Genomic DNA, 21,500 nt, shown 5'->3' on the forward strand with positions numbered 1-21,500 from the left:
GGCTTTCTTTTCCTGCATGGATAAGATCATAGTTCTTATACAGTTTTTATCACGAAAATAAAACTGTTGCCAAGACAAGTTGAAGACTGAACAACATTAAATTAATTTTTGCCAGGGGCATGGTGAGCTCATTAGAGCTGTAGATTTGGAGGTTTTTTTTCACCCTAGCAAGTTTTCCTTTGTATATACAGTTTTAAAAAACTTTTACTGGTGTATCAATTTCGTATGAAGTTTACACATGCTAAGTGGTAAACAGTTCAATGATTTTTGGTTTCAGAACATTTTCATCATCCCCCAAAGTCCCTTTGTCCTCATTTGCAGTTAATCACTGCTCCCACCCACCCCAGCCCTAGCCAAGCCTGAGCCAGAAATATACTTGCCCCAGTTATGACCTCAGCCTTGGGCAGGTAGTGGCCCTCCTTAATCACTCATCACTGAGGTCATCACCTCCACCAGCAACGCCTTTGGACATAGGTGTTGCCAACCACTCCACATGGAGTGAACTCCCTTCCACCAAAGCACAGCCTGCCTGCTGCCCTGGCAGAACCTTACTGAGCTGAAGGGGGTGGGGAGTGATTGGAGCTACTTCAGACTGAGAGTGCTTCAGACTCCCACTGTTGCTACTTAAAGTTCAGCTGTTTTTTAAGCACAAATGTTTCACAGATGATTGTTTGCACCTGTTTTGGGGAAAAGGATTTGCTGACCTCCTCACTCAGCCATTAGCCAGGAGGCTAACTTTTATGTTGTTTTTCTCAATGATAGGAATTGCCAACTGATTGGAACTTTTTAATCTATTGCTATCTCTTTTTTTTTTAAATTAATTTATTTATTTAATTTTATTTTTGGCTGTGTTAGGTCTTCGTTTCTGTGTGAGGGCTTTCTCTAGTTGCGGCAAGTGGGGGCCACTCTTCATCGCGGTGCACGGGCCTCTCACTATCGCGGCCTCTCTTGTTGCAGAGCACAGGCTCCAGACGCGCAGGCTCAGTAGTTGCGGCTCACGGGCCTAGCCGCTCCGTGGCATGTGGGATCCTCCCAGACCAGGGCTCGAACCCGTGTCCCCTGCATTGGCAGGCAGACTCTCAACCACTGCGCCACCAGGGAAGCCCTATTGCTATCTCTTTTTATCATATCATCTTTATCTCTGTTCCTTCTGCTCTGCAGTGCCTTTGAGATGGGCTTTAGTTAGCTACTGCAATGTTAGATTTCTTTAAGTTTGTGTTGTGTCCTTGCTCTCTACCTTTTTACATCACTCCGGCATCTCAGTTCTATTTTTATTGTTTTTTTTAAAATTAATTTTATAAAGTTACTTTCTTCTGTGTTTTTGCAAATGTGCTTTAAAATTTTTTATCTGATTTCATAGTATTAATAAGAATAATTTTTCTCTGTATTTTTGGAGCAAGAATATTCTTCTTTGATTTTCAAATGCTGCATGTTATATAATTTTCCTGATTACTCAACTTTGAACAAAGAAGATATATTCTGGTCTGATATTTGCCAGCTGATAGGACCCATATTCTATTTGGATTTTCTCACCATCCACCAATGTACCGTCAGAATTCTCTTTCAGGAAATAAGCTAGAGGCCAAGCAGATGCACACATCCCTAGCATTTAAGTTTTAATATCTAGAAGACATTTATCCAGTTCAACATTACTTTATTGAGGCATGACTTTGTTCCCATTACCTGGTTTTCTAACTATGAGATAGTGTATTTGTTACTGAAAACTTTGAATCAGCATGAAGCTCTTGCTTTGTTGGAAGTAGAGCATGGGGAATCCAGTCTCCAAAGTGGATTGCTTCCTTTTTCTGCCCCCACCTACTCATGCCTCGACACCACAGGGTACGATATTGATGGGCCCTTGAGCTCATGGCCAAGTTCAGTCACTGGGCGTTATAGGACTCCAGAGTGAATCTAGGAATGAAACACTGAAGAATCCTCAGGGAAGAATTTCCTTAGGGAGGAAGATTCCCCTCAGGAACTAGGTCTCTAATATAATGGTTCATGTTTGTGGTTGTGTTGCTGTCTTTCAAAGACACTTATATGAGCTCACTGGCCCAACCACATTACAGTTAGAACTAATTCCTCCCAATGACTAAAAAACATCATTGATATCATTGATTTATATCTTTAGTTTCCTCTGCTATTGTGTTTTCCCACCACATTGGTATTAAGTCGGAGGGGAAAATTAGCAACCTGCTACCATACACTAAAAATATCCAAATATTGGCTAACTAATGAAATGTTTTCATGTTTGGAGGGAATATTTTTCTATGACCCTTAAGATTTTTAGCTTAAATCCCTGAAAAATACATTTTCTGCTCTAGTTTATATACCCGGAAATATCTTGAAGGAGTGTGTGCTAGAGCAGCGAATATCAAGTTTTAATACACAGTGCTTCTAAAACTTTAATGTGTGTGTGAATCCCCTGGGGATGCTGTTAAAATGCAGATTCTGCAGTTCTCACAAGCTCCCTGGTGATGTGGATACCGCTCTTAAGAGCACTACGGTGCTAGAAGAGCTGGCATGCGATGTCCATGATTTGGAGCCCAAATCACTCATATTTGAATTACCATTCAGGAAGACACAAACAGGGAAAATTCTGCAACATCTCCATTTCCAGACTCACCAAGGGCCTAGTGCTCTGTGACCCCTGCCTCCAAAGCAGAGACTGTCACCAAAGAATTACTCCATCAGTACTCGTGTGCCATTTCACATTCAGATATGGCCTTTTTATCTGGGAGGAGACAGAGTAAGGAGGTGGCAACTACAGATATGACACATCATTTTCATGACACCAATAATATGTGTTTATTTGTTTATTTTATTTATTTAGTTGCACTGGGTCTTAGATGTGGCTCGTGGGCTCCTTAGTTGCGGCTCGCCAGCTCCTTAGTTGTGGCACATAGGCTCCTTAGTTGTGGCATGCAAACTCTTAGTTGCAGCATGCATGTGGGATCTAGTTCCCTGAGCAGGGATTGAGCCCAGGGCCCCTGAATTGGGAGCGCAGAGTCTTAACCACAGTGCCACCAGGGAAGTCCCTTGTTTGTTTATTTTAAAAAAGCTTCTAAAAGTTTGCATTTGTTGTATAGCAGGCGATGTCATAAAAATTCAGACAGTCCTTTGAGGCCATGGATACAGGAGGAGGAGATTACAGAGCTCCAAAAAGGATTTCTGAAAAGAATGCAAAAATAGCCAAGGATGTATTTGGAGCTATGGGAAAAGAAACTATGGTTAAAAAGGTTGGCTCTGCTCTAGAAGAGCTGAATTGTTGATGTTTTAACATTCAATAAAAATAAATACCCTTACTGATTTGGAAGATTTAACAGTCAATAAAAATAAATGCCCCAGGACTTCCCTGGTGGTGTGGTGGTTAAGAATCCACCTGCCAATGCAGGGGACACGGGTTCGAGCCCTGGTCCGGGAAGATCCCACATGCCACGGAGCAACTAAGCCCATGCACCAAAACTACTGAAGCCTGCGCGCCTAGAGCCCATGCTCCGCAACAAGAGAAGCCACCGCAATGAGAAGCCCGCGCACTGCAACAAAGAGTAGTCCTGCCCGCCGCAACTAGAGAAAGCCCGTGTGCAGCAATGAAAACCCAACGCAGCCAAAAACAAACAAATAAATAAATAAATAAATACCCCTATTGATTTGGACAATATGTTGTAGAAGACCCCTCAAAATAGATTCCACTGTAGTCTTTTGTTTGCCAGTTTGGGCATTTGCATGGTGTTAAACTTAAATCAGAGTTAATTTTCAGGATAAGACTGCTTTTATTCCCCTGCCTGCTTGTCATCCACTATTTTCTACACCTCTCCTCCAGCATAATTACTTTCTTAGTCTAATATTTTCTTTGGAGAATCTTCTTCATGATCGACAATTTCAGTTTATGGGTTATGCTGTAGCTCAGAATTACAAGGCATTTAGCTAGAAATGCCTAAAGAGTAAACTTGAGCCCTCACGTAAAACAAAGATAATGGTGTCATTTTCAGGGATAGCGCCATCTGAAACTAGCCTGCTGGGATTATTTGGCCAGTGGGTACAGGTAGGAAAGCAACGTGCCCAGGAAGCTTTAAAGGCCTTAGATGTTTGGAAAAAGCAGATTAACACAAGTACCACTGACACCAATTCTATAGCCTTGGACAAATCATTGTAGTTGTTTTGTTTGTTTGTTTTTTATTGGAGTATAATTGCTTTACAATGTTGTGTTAGTTTCTGCTGTGTTAGTTTCTTCACAATGAAGTGAATCAGCTATATGTATACATATATCCCTTCCCTCTTGGACCTCCCTTCCCCCCATCTAGATCATCATCTAGACCATCACAGAGCACCGAGCTGAGCTCCCTGTGGTATACAGCAGCTTCCCACTAGCTATCTATTTTACACATGGTAGTGTATTCATGTTAAACCTAATCTCCCAATTCATCCCACCCTCCCGTTTCCCCACTGTGTCCACATGTCCGTTCTCTACATCTGCATTTCTATTCCTGCCCTACAAATAGGTTCATCTGTATCATTTTTCTAGATTCCACATATATGCGTTAATATACGATATTTTTCTCTTTCTGACTTACTTCACTCTGTATGACAGACTCTAGGTCCATCCATATCTCTACAAATGACCCAACTTCATTTCTTTTTATGGCTGAGTAATATTCCATTATATATATGTACCACATCTTTATCCATTCATCTGTTGATGGACATTTAAGTTGCTTCCATGGCTATTGTAAACAGTGCTACAATGAAATTGGGGTGCATGTGTCTTTTTGAATTATGGTTTTCTCAGGGTATTTGCCCAGTAGTGGGATTGCTGGGTCATATGGTAGTTCTATATTTAGTTTTTTAAGGAAACTCCATACTGTTCTCCATAACTAAAAATTAGATTGCATTTATATCTTAAAATAGGTCAGCTCCTTAGGATAATGTTCAAGTTTTGTATATCCTCTACCAAAACAACAATCTTTTAAGTATCTTTTGTCTTGCTTTTGTCTTACTTCTGTATCATTCTGATAAAGCATCGTCCAGTGGACCCTGCCCCAGCTGATCCAACTTCTGACTTCAGTCAGCAAGCTTTTTTTGCTTTTTCTTAAATATTTATTTATTTATTTGGCTGTGTTGGGCCTTCATTGTGGCATGTGGGATCTTTCATTGCAGTGCAAGTTTCAGCGTGGGCTCTTTGTTGTGGCGCACGGGCTCCTCTCTAGTTGTGGAGCGTGGGTTTTTTCTTCTCTAGTTGTGGCGCAGGTTCCAGAGCACATGGGCTCTGTAGTTTGTGGCACGCAGGCTCTCTAGTTGAGGCACGCGAGATCAGTAGTTGTGGCATGAGGGCTTAGTTGCCCCGCAGCACGTGGGATCTTAGTTCACTGACCAGGGATTTAACCCTTTGCATTGGGAGTCGGATTCTTTACCACTGGACCACCAGGGAAGTCCTAGTCAGCAAGCTTTTGAATATTTATTTGTACCACTCTCTTTTTCTTATTCCCAGCATGAACCCATCTGTTACTATCATGCTGTCTCTAGCTCTTTGTCCTTCTTTCTCAACATTTATAATTGTCCTTTTTTCTATCTACTAAATTGTGTTCCACTATTATAGGAAATCTCACTATAAGACAGACCTAGCAATACATTTTTCAAGATTAACTTTTAGTACAAATATTTCACAACTCTTAGCTCCCTACTCCAACTGACTCAGTTTTTATGATTATTATTTTTTATTACATACTTACTAACTTACTCATTTTGCATCTAGTGACTGTGTTCTTTTTTAATGTGTACTATCAGGGTTAGTCCATAAACCTACAATTCCCCAAATAGTATTTGCTACAATAAGGAATACCAATTAATACAACAGACTAGAGAGTACCAACATAGACAATTATATGTATGCAAAACTCTGTATGTATGTTTAAAGAGGTTAATGAAGTGTTGTTTAAGATAGGGTATTATAGAAACAGGATAACATTTCAGTAATTTAAGGTGAATCCCTGCTTTATTATGTTTCAAAGTCAATCTATATGGAATAAAAATATAAACATTGAATCAAATTATAATAAAAATTGACAAAGATTAAATCATTTATCCAATATATAGAAGGAGGATAATGTCTTCGTTTTAGAAGAAATTAAAAAATTGTAAATGGATGATTGATAGCTTCAAGAATATACGTATATAAAATTTCTATACCGTTAAAAAACCCCAAAGGGGCTGATATATACAATATTTTAAAAAATGCATGTTTATAAAGAAGACATTCAAACTTGGAAGGATAAACGAAAAAGAGGATATCAGTGCATTTCACTAGACTGTAAGCTCTGAGAGGACAGGGACATTTCCTTGTACTTCACACATAATAGGTATGTAATAAATATTCAATAAATAAATGATAATAAATAAATGAAATAAAAGCCAACTTCTAAAAGCTTATTACTGCAAGAATAAATATGTGAAATAAACAACTCTGGACAACTAAAATATGCCAGCTAAAATAGTTTAAAAAGTTATTCAGTATCAGCAGTGTTGTAGTAGAATTGGTACACATTCCTTGTAGTGGCTCTATAAATTGGTTATCTTTTGGAGGTAATACGATAATTTGTAATAAGGGCGCATCATCCCCCATGCAGAAATTTATCCTGATGAAGTAGCCAAGGTTAGATATTTCATCAGATTTGCATCACTGGTGGTGTTTATGTCAGCAAGACAAGGATTACAGATCTACATTTCAATTTTAAGGGTCACCCGAGCTGAAGAACCTTGTAAAAGAGTTCTGCAATTTTTTTGATTATCTGCAGGGTTCTACTTGCAGAAGCATTTCCTTTAGTGACAGAAGGCCGGCGTAGGCCTTGTATCAGTGAGGAAAAGCTAGATTATGTTGTGGTAACAAACAGCCTTCAGATCTCAGTAGCTTAAAACAATAAAGGTTTTGCTCATGCCCGTCTTGGATGGGTTGGAGGCTCTACTCCACAGCTTCGTCCTGCTTGGTCCAGGGCCTGGGCTAGGAGAGCAGGCACTGGCTGGAGTACTGGCAACGGTCATGGAAGAAGGGAAAGAGGACGTGGTGAAGCATGCACCGCATCCTAAAGCAACTGATTACATTTCATAGTTAGAGCAACGAGCTCCATGGAATGGGGAATTGGAATCCTACCACATTCCTGGAAGGAAAGAGAAAACCAGACATCTGTGAACAGCCATCCTGATATCACAATCTCTTAGAGTAGAATTGTGGCCAAGGTAGTTTTAGTTTTCCACCTGCCTCTCTAATCAACTAATCTCTAGTTCTGATGAATTTGATGATAATTATTCTGGAAGGAAGCAAGGCCTCCTTCAGATATTTTAACAGAAACTTTGATGTCAATATATATCAGATGCAGAAGGCAATGAGTCATTATGGCTTTCCATCCAGAGCAGCAAAATCAGATGTGCTGTCAAGCATCACAAATATTCTTTCTGCACACAGGGTCCATAAGAACTGTTTGGAAAATACAGTATCATTTTAAAGATATCAGTGTCTTTACCAGTTTTCTAAAAGGTGAAAGCAAAACAGAAGTTCGTTGTTGAGGGTGTCGACGTAAATAAGAGATGAAAACCAGGAAATGGCTGCACTGAGTGATAGCAATAATTTTCTCCAACTACCTGTGTAATGAAAATGGTGAAACTGCTGGCTCTCCACGGCCTGCTTCAAAATGGCAGATGGCATGCCTGATGGGAAGGGGAAGTCTTCATCTCCAGGGCTAGTGCTTCAGTTTCCTTCCTTTGCTCCAAGCCTTAGTGTAGTTAACCATTTCTATGACATGTGACTTTATCAAGGGTCCTCTGATCATTCTTCTCAATGTAAAAAGCTTCCTTGTAGGATGTTTTAAGATAAAGACTTTATATTAAATCAACTCCATGTTTTAGTAAAGTGCCAACTTTTTAGAGTTGAGCCTCGTGTTCACAAAGAGTACATACTGGTGGTGTAAATTTGTGAGTGTCAGGTAAGATGCTCTTTCAGCTTTTCTGATTTTGTGCATCCAGTGGGAAGAAGTATATCATATAAAATCATTGTCACTTTTATATCCCATTATATTTGGTGATAAATCTAAAAACAAATGTAAGACTCACTATATTTCATTTCTTTGTCAATTTCTGACTGAAGCTTGGCCTGGTGGTAAGCAAAGTGAATCTGTATAATGATCATGATGTCACTGTATGTTTTCCTTAATTTATTTCCCTAGGAAACTATTCTTGGCCGAATAACATGGTGGTGATGATGGAAACTATACTTTAAGTGGCCACGCCACTTAAGGAGCATTCCATATCCCTTACACAACCATATTCTTTGGTCACAATCAAAGCCTTGATAAAATAATTTGAAATAAAAATATGTTTTCTACAAAGACAAAATCAAAGCAACAGAAAAGAAATCCAAGAAACAAAGATATATATATCTGTGCCTGACTTACTGAGCCCTCCAAAGTTGATGTAATTAAAGTACATTGTTTACCAAAACAAAATCCTCTTTAGATAATTTTGTGGTTATTTGAGTAACTAATAAACTGAGCTTTTGGTATTAAATCCTTTTTTTAAAATAAAGATGTTATTGAGATATTTCTTTTTTTGGTAGACTTTCAGTCTTCAAGGACTCTCCATTAATGTATGCCATAATACAGACAAAGCCATTAAAGCTTTAGTTGAAAAGCATGGGAACAGGTAAGTAACGATAAATTTCTCATTTACATATACCTTAACACTTATATATCACCTATTAGCTTACAGAGTACATTCTGTTGTTGTATTTGTATTTAATTATTTGGTGTTTTCATCAAGCATTCATTGAGGTAGGCATTATCCATATTTGTCAGTTGAGTAAACTGAGGCCCAGAGACATTAAGTGACCTGCTAAGTGGCACAAAGTACGTTATAGAAGCTAGACCTTCCAGTCTCAAGCATAGTGTTCTTTGTGTTATAGCACAACTCAAGGAAACATCTTGAAAACATTTTCCCTCTCTCCTCTTGTTCAGAACTTCAAAGCTAATCACAAAAAACTAGAGACTTTCCCATCGTGATTTGATTTCCACTGTCTTGGGCTGAAAGAGTTGATGCCATGCTTTTCCCCCATCGTTCTGGAAAGATCGTCAAATAGCTGTATTTTCAGTAACTGTCATTCTCCCACATTTTGGGGAAGAAATTCCACCCACTACAGTAAGATGACCAGTAGCAGATGGCACCTGCAGGAAGGTACTCCAGACTTACAGGATTCCCAAGGGTCTGATGAGGTTTGACTTCTGTAACCTGAAGGCTCATCAAGCGAGAGCATGTGGAATCCTCAAATAAGGTGGCATCAAAGATCCATGTCTGGTCTCTCAGGGCAGCTGCTGCTGCTCCTACACCTATAGAAACCATCTAGAAAGAAGCTTCATGAACAGCAGTGTGGGCTTCTTCCATATTTGTGAGGTGAAATGATTCGGTGGGTGGCAGATTTTTATTCCTCTAATTTAAGTCTGCTTCTTATTTGAGTCTGCTTCTCCTTTGTTCCAATGGAGCCTGGTGAGTTTTACCCAGTGTGAAAACCAAGGTGTAGGCTCTGTGCACAAACAACCCCTGGATAAACAGAATTTTTCTCTTGGTCACTCCCTCTGGAGAAAGGCTACTGCCTTCTCTTCAACTTTTTGTTTGTTTTTTTTTTTAAATAAAATCTCCCAACGCCATCAGCCTGGGAAAGTCTAATTGAATTGTACATTGGATGTGATGACATGTTAAAAACATGGTGTATGATGACCCCAATGCGACCTGGAAGTCTGATGCATTCTCAAGAATCTGTTTGAAACAGCCTCACTTTGATCAACTCACTTCCTTATTTTATAAATCATGAAGCATAAAAATCAGCTTATATTATGTTTTTGGAAAGAGTAACTGAGAGACTCTAGATATTTGCTTAATCCTGTGGTTATTTTGATGCCTTAGACGTTCTACTTTATAAGCAGAAAAAATATTCTACTAAACTGATGTAAGTAATTGGCCAAATTGTTATGAGGAGGAAGTATTGGATACATTATAATTTGTTTACAGATTACCTATCCTTTTACCTATTGATATAGTACTCATTTTCCCCCTCAAATTCTTACTTCTCTTTGAAGCCCTCTTTGAGTAGTAGGGGAGAAAAGGTGGGACTCATATAGACCTGTTTATTAGTTACGTGAATTTGGGAAAGTTATATATTTTCTGAGCCCAAGTTATTTATAAAGTGTGGGTCATAATGATTATCGTGGAGAGCTGTTGTGAAAATTTAAGAAGATAATGTGTATAAGACCCTTAGTGACTAATATTTAGTATGTGCTCAGTAAATGCTACTTTAATTATTTTATTCCAGCCTACATTGATTGTCCCCCTCTCTGAATGCCTGTGGCACACACTGTCCCCTAATATTTCTATAACGATAACCTTCTCTCCTTAACCAGCTTTTAAAGAAAGAATACTTTTTACACCTTCAGGATCTGGCACAATGCAGGAAATAATTTGGGGAAACACCATGAATCCTCCCAACGTCAACAGCCTGTGAATTGTGTAATAACTTATTTGGTAGAAAAACACACCAAGGAGTGTGGCCCCTATGATAAAGAAAGGCTGGAGCTGGCCAATAAAAACCTAATCAAATCCAATTCTGATTGGCAAAGTATACAAGTAAATTAAGGAGGCCAATATTTCTTACATAAGTTGGCAACAGGTTGTGGTTTCTCTGCATTATCTCAAGTCTTTTGAATCCTAGCCCTTGAACAATTTTGACATAAGTCAACATTAAATGGAAAGATAAAACAAGAAATGAAGTCTTGGCAGGGAATTCCAAAATGGTCCCTGTTGCCACAGTTTCAAATCTCACCTTCATTCACTTTGGAATATTAATACCAATGCTGTGGTTCAGAAAAGTTCCAGTGTATTTTTTCTTGTTTCTTTTTTAAAAGTATTACTATCTGGATATATTTGCTTCTAATTGTTTCTAAGGCATAGGTTAATTTTTTGAATAGTTGTACCTTTTTTTCTCTTTAACATTTTAGCAAATATTTTCCTACATTATTAAAAACTTGCCGTTAGCATCATAAGCTTTGAACAGTTTAGGATGTTTCTGATATTTTGAAGCAAATGCTGCCCCAATGATACAGCTTTTTACACGGAGATTTCCGTCTCCCCTTTAATGACTATTTAGGCTAGGTTCTCTAAAGTGGGATTTCTGGGTCTAACTACATGAAAAAAAACCACTTTAAATCTTGATTTACATTTCCAAATATTCTTAAGGATTGGACTAATGTGTACTCCATCAACAGTGGAAGGGAATGCCTCTTCATCATACCCTTGCCAGTCACTGTTCTTTGAGGCGAGGTGGGGAGTTGAGGCACAGGGACAGAGTGAACTTCACTTATTTGACAGGGAAAAGAAGAAGTTTTTTCTTTTGCAAGATTGCTTTATTATTCTTGTCTTTGGTTATTTGGTTTTATCTTTAAATCTGTTTGCCATTTGCATTTCTTCAATTGTAGATTTTCTGTTCAAGTCCTGTTGAAGGCATAGTGGATTTTGTAAAAAAGAAATTTCATTCATTATCTTTAAGATAGCGCAGTTCTTTTCTCTCTAGATCTCAGATTATTATATCCATATTTTATTTTACTTGTTATCTATTTGTTGAAAATTGACTGTTAAATCCATAAGGATTTTTAAGTACCATGCTTATTTTTTAAAAAAATAAGGCTTTTAAAAAAAATTTAGGACATACAGAATTAGATAAAGAAAATTAAAATTGCCCTTAATTTTACTACCCAGTGATGAGCACTGTGTACATCTTATATATTTCCTTTCAGTCTTTATTCTATGTGTGGAAAAAAGTTGTTTTTTTTTTTTTTTTAAATATTTATTTATTTATTTATTTTTGGCTGTGTTGGGTTTTCTGTTCGCGTTGGGTCTCTGTGCGAGGGCCTTCCCTAGCTGCGGCGAGTGGGGGCCACTCTTCATCATGGTGCGCGGGCCTCTCACTGCCGCGGCCTCTCCTGCTGCAGAGCACAGGCTCCAGACGCGCAGGCTCAGTAGCTGTGGCTCACGGGCCCAGTTGCTCCGCGGCATGTGGGATCTTCCCAGATCAGGGCTCGAACCTGTGTCCCCCGCATTGGCAGGCAGACTCTCAACCACTGCGCCACCAGGGAAGCCCGGAAAAAAGTTTTTTAAAACAAAACCATAATCACAAGGATAGTTTTGTGATTATCCATTAAATATCAATCCGTTAAATATCTTTTGAAAACATCATTAAAAAAATTTTTTTTTATGTATTTATTTTTGTCTGCATTGGGTCCTTGTTGCTGCGCGCGGGCTTTTCTCTAGTTGCGGAGAGCGGGGGCTACTCTTTGTTGCGGTGCACGGGCTTCTCATTGCAGTGGCTTCTCCTGTTGCAGAGCACGGGCTTTAGGCGCGCGGGCTTCAGTAGTTGTGGCTCGCGGGCTCTAGAGCGCAGGCTCAGTAGTTGTGGCGCACAGGCTTAGTTGCTCCACGGCATGTGGGATCTTCCCAGACCAGGGCTCGAACCCGTGTCCCCTGCATCGGCAGGCAGATTCTCAACCACTACGCCACCAGGGAAGCCCTCATATTTTTTTTTTTTTTTTTTTTTTTTTTAAGGTAAGTCTTCCTTGATGATACTTTCTTTTTTTAAACAATTTTATTGAATTATAGTTGATTTACAATGTTGTGTTAATTTCTGCTGTATAGCAAAGTGACTCAGTTATACATATATATATACATTCTTTTTCATATTCTTTTCCGTTATGGTTTATCACAGGATATTGAATATAGTTCCTTGTGCTATACAGTAGGACCTTGTTGTTTATCCATCATGTATATACTAATTTGCATCTGCTAATCCCAAACTCCCAATCCTTTTCTCCCCACCCACCTTGGCACCCGCAAGTCTGTTCTCTATGTCTGTGTGTCTGTTTCTGTTTCGTAGATATGTTCATTTGTGTTGTATTTTAGAATTCACATATAAGTGGTATCATACGGTATTTGTCTTTCTCTTTCTGACTTACTTTGCTTAGTATGATAATCTCTGGGTCCATCCATGTTGTTGCAAATGACATTATTTCAGTCTTCTTTATTGCTGAGTAATATTCCACTGTATGTATATATATGTATGTATATATGTATATATATATATATATATATATATATATATATATATATATCTCACATCTTCTTTATCCATACATCTGTTGATGGGCATTTAGGTCTTGGCTATTGTGTTCATAGCTAGTGCTACTATGAACACAGGGGTGCATGTATCTTTTCAAATTATAGTTTTGCCTGGGTATACGCCCAGGAGTGGGATTGCTGGATCATATGGCAACTCTATTTTTAGTTTTTTGAGGAACTTCCGTACTGTTTTCCATAGTGGCTGTATCAGTTTACATTCCCACTAACAGTAAAGAGGGTTCCCTTCTCTCTATACACTCTCCAACATTTGTTATTTGTAGACTTTTTAATGATGGCCATTCTGATTGGTGTGAGGTGGTACCTCATTGTAGTGAAAATAATTTTTAATGGTTCCATAAAACGAATGTGCAACTGCACTAACAGATATTTGTATAATTACTAAATATTTGCTATTATGTGTAATATGATGAAAATTTTAGGATAGAATCTTAGAGGCGGAATTATTGGATCAAAGGGCAGGGACATAAATACTGCAAAATAGCTTTCTATAGAGAGGTAACAATATGCATCCCAACAGAATGTGAAAATATAATCTAACCTCATTTTGCTAGCATTGAGCACTATTATAACTTTAAATAAAAATATTTGCTTCTTTAATTGGGTCATTTGTAGAGACGTGGATGGACCTAGAGTCTGTCATACAGAGTGAAGTAAGCCAGAAAGAGAAAAACAAATATCGTATATTAACACATACAGGTGGAATCTAGAAAAATGGTACAGATGAACTGGTTTGCAGAGCAGAAATAGAGACACAGATATAGAAGACAAACATATGGACACCAAGGGAAGAAAGCGGAGGTGGTGGGGTTGGGGTGGTGGTGCTGGGATGAATTGGGAGATTGGGACTGACATATGTACACTAATATGTATAAAACAGATAACTAATAAGAACCTGCTGTATAAAAAAAATAAAATTTAAAAAACTAAAGAAAAAATTTCTTCTTTGATAGATTTGAGTTATACATCATCATTTTGCTTTGCTGCAAAGTTGAACATTTATTAGAACATTTGTTTATCATGTTTATTGATTATTTGCCTCTATTCTTCTGTGGACTACATGTTTGTATTCTTTCCACACTTAAATATTTATTATTTTTTGGAATATATTATTCATGGATGTTATTGGATATTGTTCTTTGGAAACTAAAAATGTACAAAAAACATAATTATATGTATTCTTAACACCCCCAATTATCTACTATTAATGTTTAATTTTTTTCAATCTTCCTTTTATATTTTCAAGGAAAAGTCATCTACTTATAATTTATATGGTCATTATACATAATTTATTTTGCTTTTCTTCATAATTGGAGGATTGCTGAAAATTCTCAGCATTTTATTGACAGCATGAATTCTGGGGATGTTGGGGGGCGGTTAGAAACCAAGTCATACTAATCCTTCTCTGATCCAGAATCTGTTTCTTTCCTTTCAAAAGTTTTTGAAATTTATTACATTCAATGACCCTTGTCTTTGTTGGGTTACCCTTGAAGAGTTTTAGATATTTTCAATTTTTTTTCTTGTTTCTGTTGTTCATTTTATTGGCTATTGGGGAAAAGAGATTTAATGTTATAGTTAAACATTAGACAACCCAGAAAGTCCCTTCTCACTCTTATTTTTGTCACCAGGGTAAAGTGAGGATTTGGCATAACTTCTGTGAGCTGGGCCAATTTTCTAATACTACCTGCCCCAGATAGTATTAGAAATGTTTCTAAATGGTATCTGGTTGGTTTGGAATGCTTTCTTTAACATATAGTAAGTTTTCCTCCTCATCAGAAAATATTTAATGACTATCCATTCTATTACATTAATTTGTCAATTACTGTGCTAATATCCTGTTTTTCTATATATTTTTATTAAATATTCTGATATATGAAAGAAGTTCCTTATTTTATTTGTAAACATTTTATTCTCATTCTTCCCTGTTTGCTTTTCTAGAAAATATTTATCAATAGAATTATTTTCTCATCAAAAATTCTCTTTGAAATTTTCTTATTAAATTCTTTATAAAACTTTAAGCTATTGGTGCTTCCCTGGTGGTGCAGTGGTTAAGAATCCGCCTGCCAATGCAGGGGACATGGGTTCGAGCCCTGGTCCGGGAAGATCCCACATGCCGCAAGGCAACTAAGCCCGTGCGCCACAACTACTGAGCCCACACACTGCAACTACTGAAGCCCACGCACCTAGAGCCCACACGCCACAACTACTGAAGCCCGCGCCTAGAGCCCATGCTCCGCAAGAAGGGAAGCCACCGCAATGAGAAGCCTGCGCACTGCAACAAAGAGTAGCCCCCGCTCACCACAACTAGAGAAAGCCCGCGCACAGCAACGAAGATCCAACGCAGCAAAAATAAATAAAATAAATAAATTTATTAAAAAAACAAACAAAAAAACACTTTAAGCTATTTTGGAAGAATTGTTAGCATTTATAAACATTTGCACTATGCATATTGTCTCCAGATCTTTTTCTGGTTCATTAATTCTTCCATCACATGCAATTTGCCATTTAATCCATCAATTGTTTTAAATTTTAATTTTTACATTTCATTCTTAGAAATTTTCTTTTTTTTCAAATCTGCTTAAACAATTTTGATAGTTTCTTGTTATTTGCTCATACTTTCAATGCTGTCTGTTATTTCTTTAGTGTTAATATGCATTCTTATCTTATATTCTGTACCTAAAAACTCCAATATCTGCAGGCTTTGCCCATCTGACTTTGCTACTTGTTTCTGGTAATTCTTGCTCATGGTGCCTTGTTTCCTCTAGAGGTTTGACTTTTTAAATGTCAGCTTATGTTTCAAGTTCCCCTGGAAACACCTGGAGGACTGGGTGAACACACATTTCTCCAGTAAGGATTTGCTTTTTCTTCTTCCTGGCTCCTAGAACACTACTAACCCAGAATCACTTTAAAAGAAATTCTGGACTTAGGGCTTTTCAGACCAAACAGGTGATATAAATTTAGGCCATAAAGCAGTGTGAAGGCCAACTTATGATTACCATAAATGCTCAGGGGAGCTGGGCAATTTCTGTGGTGTCTCCTTTTTTGGGGCAGTCATAGTTTATTCTTTCACTGAAGGTGGAGACATTTAAGATCCTGGCTCTGTGGGCACATTTCTCTTCTGACTTCTCTCTTTGTACACACCCTAGGCTTTAAAATCCCATGTTCTGCAGTGCCCTTAAAATATAAGGTTTGAGACAAGTACCCGCATCTTCATTCTAATTCAAGATGGTAGGCCACCCATATAAGACATGCTAAGAGAGTATAATATTAGTTTTTCAGGATGGCAAACACTTAGCCTCAGCCTGTATGAGAAGTGGAGGTTGAAGAGTTGGGGGGAGGGATTTTTTTGGAATGAGTTATTGGAATACCCTTATGGGGGAGGGAAGTGTCCTTGACCTCAAGTCAAGAGGGAAAGGGTGATGAGAACAACCAGGAGAGTTTGACCCAAGTTCCCTGTGGTTTAGGAGCCCCAGGGCCTACTGCCTTCTTTGTGTTCTTTGAGTCCATTCTGCCTCCTAAATATGGTTGTTCTGATAGTTGTCACCTGTCCACATTGAGATGATGGCCACTTTGCGTAGGCTGATGTGTGCCAATTGCTCCGAGGCCTTAATAATGCTAACTACTAGAAAGGAATACAAACATTTAATTTTCTTTAAAAATATAATTGGTAAGCAACAAAATGCTTTTTTGATAAACTTGTAAGAGTTCAGTGTCCACATAAATCTGTGGATTCTTATCAACTTGATACAAGAAGTAGCAAATATGGACAACATACGTTCCCTCCACTTTGGAAATTGATTCTTTGGAATTAGAGAGATTTAGCCTCTTGATGAGCCCATAAAATCTTTTCACTGTTAGGAAAAATGCATTGAATCTCATTGAAAGGGGAATATATAACATTGCATCTGGGAAGAAAATTAGATGGGCTAAAGCTTGCATGGAGGTAGAAATGACAATTTTTGATTAACAAATTGTCAGCATGGGGCACATTCTTTCAATTTTCAGCAATTTGAAATCTCAGCATTAATCAGCTTTTGTTGAATGCTACCCACTGTTCATACAGCAGTGAGGAAGGCAGTAATGAAAAATTGAAGAACAAGCATTAGATCAGAGATCATGCTGGCTGCCGTGTCTATTTTGTGTGAAGACTTTTTTTATTATTCTGGAATTGGTCAAAACATGCTTTGTCCTCATCAAATGACTTCTGTGAGTGCTTTCTTTCAGAACTATAAATGGTGCTAATAAGTTGGCCAGCCTCCCATCAACTAGACCTTTGATATATGTTGTGTGAGCACATTAATAAGAAATCAGAATTACAGAAACATAGAGACTGTTCCGCACTCATAATTGTCCTTTTCCTGTGATGCAAAATAAATCAAACTATCATATTGCTCCCAGGAAGCCTAAACCATTTATAAAATAATGACTTTGTTTTTAAAAATTGGTTTAATTTATCCATTTTAAAATTGCTTATTAGTTTCCTACAACGTGCAAGGCACTGCAGGGACTAAGTAGATGCACAAAAATGGCCCTGCTGTAAAAGAGCACACCGCATCCACGTACACTCCATCATTTGGTCCACAAGTTTTTACTTCCTCTATATTCTTGGTCTGTATTCTTCCTCTACATTTTTGGTCTGTTGAATAAATGCACCAATGTTCTTCATATGTGAATGTGACACTGCTCACTCCTCTGTCTGTAAGCCATTGCTTTGTGCTTTTTTCTAGTATTAAGGCTAGGGACTGCCAGTTCATCACTTCTGGTGTTCTTGGTCTCCCTTGGTACCAAACTATATCACATTTTCAGAAAGACTTCTCAAGGCTAAGTAGCATATAGACTGTCACCTAGAGGGATAACAAAATAAATCGATTGATTCAGGACTGGATATTGTGACCTGGGCAACTTTGTTACTGGCTATAACTATGAGTAGTTCCATGGAGCAAACAAGAATGTGAAATGCAAGTTCAATCATTTCTGGTTCAAAGAAAAGAGAGCCAACCTGTGGACTGTTCTCAATAGAGTGGTTTAGTAATTTGTGATGAAAACCTCAGACAGGAAGTCTTAAGTTGGGCTTAGTGACTGCTTCAGAGGGTCTGTGAACTTCCTGAAATTATGAATAACATTTAAAAAAAATTTTACTGAAGTATAGTTGATCTACAATGTTGTGTTAATTTCTGCTGTACAGCAAAGTTACTCAATTATACATATATATATTCTTTTTCCTGAATAACATTTTATATTTAAGAAGCTGTGTGTTTTCTTGAGTGGAAAATCTATAGCTTTCACTGGATTCTTTAAGACAGTCATGAATTCCTAAAAAAGTTATGAACTATTGACCTAAGTCAGGAGTTGGTGAATTTTTTCTGAAAAACATGAGATAGTATATATTTTAGGCTTTGAAGAACATAGAGTCTCTGTAAACAAATGAGTGTGGCTGTGTTCCAATGCAACTTTATTTACAAAAACAAGATTGTCCAGGGGCCATAGTTCTCCCACCTCTGGTTTAGGCTATGATTTGGTAAGATGGAACTTTCAAAATACTGTGCTGAAGTATATCCAAGTTTTCCCTTTTATATAAATCATATTTAATGTATGAATTTTATTTATTTAATTTTCTTTTTTCTTTCTTATTGAAGTATAATTTACGTGGAGTAAAATGAACAAGTCTTAAGTGTACAACTCAGTGAATTTTTGCATATGTATATACCCATGTAACCACCACCCACATCAAGATATAGAGTATTTCCATCACTCCAGACAGGGCCTTCATGTTCCTCTTTAGTTATAATCTTCTCCCTCCCCTGGAAGTAACCACTCTTCTCTCTTCTATCATCATAGCTTAGTTTTACCTTTTCTTGAACTTCATTTAAATGAGATTGTAGTTCTACCTTTTAAAAAATTGTGTGTATTTGAAAAACTCCTTGCATATAGACTGATATTTGTAACACACAGACAATTTAAAAGATAATTGTAAAGTACAGAGACTAATTGGAAATCACTCATATATCTATCACCTGTCTTAAGAAATGGAATATCATCTATTGCATAAAAACCCTCTGTGTACGTCACCCTGCCTCTGTAATAGAGACCATCAATGGCCTGACCTTTGTGAGAACCATCACCCTGTTTTTATTTATAGTTTTACCACATATATATGCATCCTTTAAAAATAGCTTAATTTTGCCACTTAAAATTTTTTTATAACTGGAATCATTCTATTTATATCATTTTGTGATTTGTTTCTTTTGTTTAATATTGTTTGTGAGATGCACTGTTGTTAAAGCATATGGTTATGGTGCATTCATTTTATTTAATATATAGTATCCCATTGCATTGATACATCACACTTCTTGTATTTATCAGGTCTATTATTGATGGACATTTAGGTTGTCCAATTTGGCTTATTGCAAATAATGTTTCTATGAACAGATAGAGAAAACTTGGAAGTGAATGTTATTTGAGGAGGAAAATTTGGAGTGTGTTCTTGGCTATACTCAGTTTGAAGTGCTTTGGGATATATCAGTGGAGATGCTGAGTAGGTATAAGGATATAGGACTCTGGAGCTCAGACCAGGATCTGCCTGGAGATGTAAGTTGGAGAAGCTATGGCCATGGTTGACATCCAGAGAGATATTATGGTGTAAGGGAGAAGAGGATCTTGCCTTTAGCCTTGAGAAGCTGCAATAGTCAATGATCAGATAGAAGAAGCTGAGTCTGCAAAAGAGAGTGAGAAGGAATAGCCAAAGAGATATGAGGAAAACCAGAAGAATATGGGTTTTTTTGGTTTTTTAGAAATGAAAATAAAACATTTTAAGAAATAGGCAGTGGTTAACAGTCCTGTGCTGCTTAAAGTATATAAAATCCATGTTTGTTGGATTTAGCTACTAGCAATCATTAGTGACCTTCATGAGAATTATTTTGGGGGAGTGACAGAGTAAAAAACCACATTGGCATGAAATGATGAATGAATGGGGAATAAGAAAATGGAGATAGAAAATAGCAATTTTATCTACAAGGGCAGGAAAGAAAGATAAAGTGATGACTGGATAGGAACGTGAGGTCAAAGGAACCTTTTGGTTTTTCATTGATGAAACTTGAACATGTTCAAATTCTGGTGAAGAGGATCCATTTCAGACAGAATGATTGGATATATAAGATGGAAAAAGTATAGATGACAGCATATAGTTCTGGAAAAGGCTGGAGTTGATGGGATCCAAAGATTAGGAATTAGCTTTTGAAAGGAAGAGAAATGGTCAACTAATGTAGGAGGAGTGGAGAAAGTTGAAAAAATATGTGGAAGGATATGGTAGTGGAGTGTTGAGCATGAGGTAGGAGGCAAGGTCATTGGCTATGAGGAAAAGGGAAGTTGGAGCTATAAGGACATGTCTAGAGATGAGTGACATAGGTTTGAAAGTCATTTCAGAGAGTGTAGTGTGTTGGCCAGACAAATGTAACAGGTTGCTGATCATTTGTGTAAAATGTAAGTATATTGTGTACCTTGCTCCAGTGCAAGGCCGGAGAACATGGATAGCAATTTATGTGGATTCTGACTATGACAGACAAGTGAGACAGAACTTTGGGATACTGGCTAGATTATCGGTGAAATGGTAGGTCATGGGATTTAAGCAATAAGAGAATAAAGTGAGTCTTTTGTATATATGTAGATACTTGCATGATATACTGTAGTCAACACTGATGCCCCAAAAGGTCTTGCTGCTGTCAGGTGTTTTCACTACATTCATCATAACTGTACTGAACACATTTCACATGTAAATAAACATGGGACATCTGGCCTTGGGGAAAAAAAGGATAAAATGAAGAAATTAGAAGGCTGATGTTAGGAGTGAAAGCAAAGAAGACAGATATTTGGAGGTCCTGGTGACGTGGAAGAAGGTCTCAATGGGAGTAGGTAGAAAAGTAGTTATAAGCTGGAAAGAAAAGGTCCAAGGCCATACTAACGGAGCGGGTGGCTGATGGGGTGCAGAGGACAAGGTTCTAAGTTATTGGGTCAAGAACCCAAGGTTAAGGTGTTAGATGGGTCATTGACTTGGCTGCTGAAGTCCCCCAGGATATTGGCAGGACTTAGGGTGAAGAGGAAGACTGTGATTGTGTACTAAAGTCCTTCATGAAGGGTGGTGATTGATGTGTAACTGCAAGGATGGTAACTGACAGCTAAGAGGAAAAGCTGTCATGCATGATGTGAGGGGAGGTGATAATTTTTGGCAAGTGATGATGGGGAGCACAGAGGACAAAAACTCCCTGTCCTGATTTTGAGCTACATGA

At 37.8% G+C, this 21,500-nt stretch overlaps 1 long non-coding RNA gene across 1 annotated transcript in view; it reads left to right on the forward strand.

Moving 5' to 3' along the window:
• Nucleotides 1-21,500, forward strand: part of LOC309663859 — a 134,206-nt gene that overhangs the window by 93,892 nt on the left and 18,814 nt on the right. Inside the window, exon 4 of the long non-coding RNA XR_014265501.1 lies at nt 8,603-8,688. This is a non-coding gene — a long non-coding RNA (uncharacterized lncRNA). The remainder of the gene's footprint in view (nt 1-8,602; nt 8,689-21,500) is intronic.

The sequence above is a fragment of the Balaenoptera physalus genome, assembly GCF_965194825.1.
Source record: "Balaenoptera physalus genome assembly, chromosome: 7".
Lineage (NCBI taxonomy): Eukaryota > Metazoa > Chordata > Mammalia > Artiodactyla > Balaenopteridae > Balaenoptera > Balaenoptera physalus.